Source organism: Danio rerio, chromosome 4, assembly GCF_049306965.1.
Source record: "Danio rerio strain Tuebingen ecotype United States chromosome 4, GRCz12tu, whole genome shotgun sequence".
Lineage (NCBI taxonomy): Eukaryota > Metazoa > Chordata > Actinopteri > Cypriniformes > Danionidae > Danio > Danio rerio.
The window spans coordinates 64,912,240-64,917,729 of NC_133179.1; the positions used below are offsets into that span (position 1 = coordinate 64,912,240).

Here is a 5,490-nt window from a genome sequence, read left to right on the forward strand (position 1 = left end):
GTAATGTCCCCACAATTCACAAAAATGTGTGTGTGTGTGTGTGTGTGTGTGTGTGTGAGAGAGAGAAAGATAGAGAGAGAACTGTGTGTGTGTGTGTGTGTGTATGAATGAATCAAGTGTGCCGCAAGCCTGCGTTTGAGTGAAGGTCTCAGCCGTTAGATCGCCCTCTGGGGGCTGGCTGCAGTACAAGTCATAAAGCCCGCCTCCTTCGTGTTAATGAAGGAGACTTGAGCCCAAATAAAAAAATGTATTACACTTGCAATAAAATGTCCCGAAAGATGGTTCTGGTCGATTAAGGCACTGGTTATTGTGCTGAAATAGGTGCAGATCTTCATTTTTGTAAACAGTTTGTTTTTAGCAGTAATTTAATGCTGGGCGTGTCATCGTGATTGACAGCTGTGATTGACAGTTTCTCAAAGCAGACCGTCTGAGCTTCGGCAGGAGACTGAAGTGTTATTATTCGATTTCTGTGTTATTTTACCATGACAAAATGAGTTCAGCAGTAAACTATAGTTTCTGACATACATGATCCTGGTGAAACACTGTTTATTCGCTAAGGTCAGGGCTTTTTTCGGGCTTTATTAGTTTGCTGATACACACCTAGCCACCCAGATAGCAAAATACACTCGGGCCAGTTCCGGCTAGATTCTCGCCTGCCGGAGACTTACCCCTCAGACTGACTACTTCTGCTGGACCTACTCCGGATGCCTGGACTCACTGCCCGATTCCAGCCCGAGTCAATCGAACCAGACGCAGCGGCCAAGCGAGCTGGCGCTGCCGCATGCGAGCCGGAATCACTCCGCGACGCCGCGAGTAGGTTATGCGCTGCGGCCCGGAGCTGGCGCGATTGAATCTTCATTATATAAAACCCTCACCTTTGTTAACATTATTACATCCATTTGTGTTGATATGACAGCAAACACATGCTATATGTAAACGCAAAGTGTAGCACTGAGTTTAACCTTTGAATAAAAATGCAAACAGCATACATCGCAAGTATTCAAATAAAGGACAAAATAAATAACAATAAACCTGAATTGATTGCACAAGTATTAAATAATAATAAAATTGAATACATTTTGTAGTGCACAAGAATTAAGAAATATAAAAATCACAATAAAACTGCACAATAAAATAAACTAATTTAAGTACGGGGAAAATACAGGTGATCGTTAGCATTAATTTTATGTGTCTAAAATAATAATCTCCACGTTGATCTCCTGTAAGGTTATTTGAACTTGCTTTGCAGGACGTCTCTGCATTTTAAGTTTCGGCATGTTATTAAGTAATCTACTGAATTTGCTGTTATAAAACATTATTGAAATCGAATCTTATATAATCTAATAGAGCTGTAAATGTTAGATATTATTTATTTACATCATTTACTGTTGGCATTTTATTTGAAAACTCAAACTAAACAATAAAATGAAAGTAAATTCCTCGTTGCCAGATAAAATGAAGGCATCGAATAAACCAAATGAAAACGGAGACAAAAAAATTAAATAAATAAACAATTCAAGCGAAAATCAATAAACAATATATTAGCGATGTTGCAGCAGATGGACATTGTATTAATACTGCACAGTTTTTTTGCACAAATTGCAGGGTTGGAATGTGTAAATATCCTGTTGATATTTAGTAATCTTCTGTATTTATCTTCTAAACGCACGATTGTTCCCGCCTGGTAAATCGGTGTGTAGGCTATATTTTGGGTTCTGTTGATGGCTAATTAAAAATAAAAAACCTTTTTTAAAATGTACGTGTTGTTTATATGTTATTGTTCATATTTTACAAGTGTTATTTCCACCCCTATGAAGATAACAAATACCAACAACCCTGTTATAAGAGAATATATTATTTGTGCTCATGTTCAAGCTAGTGTATAAAAGATCATTTATTTCTGCAGTCCAGCATGTATTGCTTTTATTAAAGTTTAACAGCTTACATCACAGCATTTTTAAACTGCATATTATTCTGTGTTTTTAAATGTAAGTGCTTCTATTTACATCAGCTAGCCTTTGTTATAGTGCAGTTACCGGCAGTCAAATGACTGTTATAGTGCAGTTACCTGCAGTCAAATGAGCAGTTCGGGGGGCGTGGTTGATTTTACATAAAGCGTTTGGTTGGAAGCTCGATTTCGCTCATTTTCGCGGCTCCTCCTCTGGCTCCATCATGCTGTGTTCACACCAGACACGGAACGTGCGGATAAATCGCGCTTAAATGGCCGCGTGAACATTTGAGGTTACTTGCTTCATTTGCGTGTCAAATTCACTTCAGAACAGACACAGATACGTGTGAAGGGCAGGGCTTCAGTCTGCCCCGTGACTCTAGCTTCATATCTAAAGGGCTAACATGGATTTTATGAAGAAAATAACAGTGTTTATGTGCTTAATGAAGGATGATAAACAGCATCAATACGTTTAGTGCTGTGTCTGAGTCCACTACATACTTTCAGAGGTGCATCCAGCTCTTTAAGCTCATAGACTCCTCCAGAAACTGAACCTGGCTGATGGAGGTTTTCAGCGGTGCTTCTGACTGAGCCCAGCCCAGTTTGATGAACTTCTTGTCGGTGTCTGCTGGGGGATTTCCCCTGGGACACCGACAACAGGTGATACGTTACAATCACGCCCCCACAAGAGCAAGCTCCTGATTGGTTAACGCGGCGCGAATGCCCGCTGAAGTTCAGATTTTCGAACTCGAGTGATTCACGTCAAACGCTCAAAACACTCAATTCGTGCCACGCCATTCGCGCCATGCAATTCTCATCATTCGCGCCGTGACATTCACGCGTATCGTGCCGCAGGATGTGTATTCGCGCGTATGCATTGACTTAACATGTAAATCACTCGCGTTTGACGCGTGTTCCGCGTCTGGTGTGAACGCAGCATCAGACAGTCCTTCTGTGCATGTCCAGGCTCCAATTTCAGCAGTCTTTTGCGACAGTTTGTGCCCGTCAAACAGGCGTTTTGCCCTCAAGGCGTTCAATGGGAAAAGGGGCTGTCGCGTCGTCCATATTTTTTACAGTCATTGAATCATGGCCTCCCAATCATCCCCTTCCACCAAATTGGCTCTATCACTGTCTCTCCACTCCACCAATAGCTGGTGTGTGGTGAGCTCACTGGCGCCGTTGTCCTGTGGCTGCTGTCGCATCATCCAAGTGGATGCTGCACACTGGTGGTGGTGTGGAGAGACCCCCCCTCATGATTGTGAAGCGCTTTGGGTGTGTGGCCATACACAATAAATGCGCTATATAAATACACATTACATTACATTACATATTTAGTAACTAATTCTTTAAGTTGTATATTTAGATTATTCATGTAATTCAGTTTATTTTCCTTGATCCCTACATTATGTTTACCTCGCATAACAGCTTTAGCTGCGTCCTATAGGATACTAGGTGACCCCTCTCCATTATCATTGTTTTAAATATTCTAATAGCTCTTTTTTAACATATTCTACACATGTTAAATCATCCAAATGATAAGGGTTAAATCGCCAAAATGTCTTTTTGGCTTTATTGTCCAGGTACACTGTTAAATAAGCTCCTGCTTGGTCTGAGATGTCCTTTGTTCCTATTTTACAGTCTTTTATTTTATGTTGATCAGACCTAAAGTAAAAAGATAAATTCTAGAATGATACATGTGGGCGGTAGAAAAGAAAGTACATTATTTTTTAAGAGGGTAAATGTCTCTCCAAACATCTATTAAGCCTAATTCTTTCATCAGATATTTTATTTGTTTAGTTTTCTGACTAATTTGCTTATTAGAGGACGAGTCCAATTTAGGCTGAAGTTGTACATTCCAGTCTCCCCCACAGATCAACATACCTGACACCTCCTTAGCTATAATACTTTTTTTTTTTTTTGAGAAATGCTTTGTCTTTTTCAGGAGGTCTAAATATATTAACTAACGCAACTTTTTGGTCGATAGTTCCTTCATCCTTTTTTATCAGTAATTTCAGAAATTAACTGAAATTAGATTTTATTTAAGATTAATGTCATTACTCCTTATTTACGACCATTATTATATGAGAAAGATAATAAAATAAAAAGAAAACCTTAAATCCCATTTTTTTCCAATTTCTTATGTTCTGTATCAGAAAGATGTTTCTCTTGCCAGAAGATTATCTGTTGCTTTTCTCTTTTTATTTTAGCCTTGAGTTTGCTTCTTTTAATCGGATTTACTAACCCATTAATATTGAAAGTAATTACTCTATATTTCTGTTTTTGCATATACTATAATCAGATGTTATTGCGAAGATCACTGTGACCGGAACATGAAAAACACAAACAAGAAAATCTTTAACACATACAAAAAATAACGAAAACGGTCTTCAACCCTTAAAGTCTTAAATAACTTCTTAACGTGAGGGGAAAGTCTTCCTTCTCTAAAGGGCCTCTCCTTGCTGTGCCTATTGCACAAAAAATGTTAACGAATATATTCAGCTCCCATGTCTGGGAATATTCTTGTATTTCTGGCTAGGTTTTCAAATTTAATATTTATACTAATTATAGCAAGGGATTTTAAGTGTATAAATTTGAATCCTTTTATGTCTTCCTACCAGTATGTTACTCAATGGCTTGAGTCTTGGTGTGCTTTAATTGTTCATCTTGTGTCGTTGGTCAGTCTGTTTAAATACCATTCTTCCTTTAAACTATTTAAATGTCCATTACAAGGTTATTATAGTTAACGAAAACGAAAAATTAAAACTAAAATGTAAAATAATTGTCGTTAACTGTAATAAAATTAAAAACTAGTTCTTTTAAAAACTAGAACTAACTGAAACTGTGTTGTGTAGATACAAAACTAACTGAAACGAACTAAAATGATAGCAAAAACCTCGTTTTCGTGTTTGTAAATGTATTTAATACATAATCTTACTGTAAGCCTTTTAGAAGTAAATATATTCCGCGCTGCAGGTGTTTGTGTTTGATCCTTCCGCACCTCAGTGTCTCCTGCTGCCATTGGCCAGATCGAGCCGGCTCTCCTCCAGTCATCCTCGCTGTTGCTCCCGCGACAAAAGCAATGAGTGGACATGACAGCATCACGGCGACAGCATTAAATAAAGATACTTAAAAGTATTACTTTAACACGTTTATGCCCAATAATGGGTTTTATTTCTGTATCGCGATCGCGAACAAATCTTTTTAACCGGATCTTCTAACTGAACCAGTTGAACTAGTTCACTAAATCGAACTAAATCATTTGAAACGATTCGCGTCTCCAGTAAGAACTTATCCACCAACTACTTACTTTATAACAAGTCTACTACCCCTCTGACTCTAAATAAGCCAATATATACTCTCATTCAGTTATTAGAACAGCAACTTTACATTGAGAAGCGGTGAACCGTTAATACTGCGCATGCGTGATTCAGTGAACCAAACAAAAACAGTACAGCCCTCAGCCTGCTGTGTGACTGATCTGAACCACTGAACTGAACTGGAAGAACTGAAGCACGGGTAAACTAAGGCTTAAATGAGAGGAT

General features: G+C 38.5%; 2 protein-coding genes across 4 annotated transcripts in view; one reads left to right on the top strand and one right to left on the bottom strand.

The window, feature by feature from the left end:
* Window positions 1-5,490, top strand: part of LOC137487288 (uncharacterized) — a 371,338-nt gene that overhangs the window by 220,121 nt on the left and 145,727 nt on the right. The window lies entirely within an intron of this gene.
* The window catches only part of znf1069 (zinc finger protein 1069), a 616,019-nt gene that overhangs the window by 161,163 nt on the left and 449,366 nt on the right, over window positions 1-5,490 (bottom strand). The gene's annotated exons all lie outside the window — the stretch shown is intronic.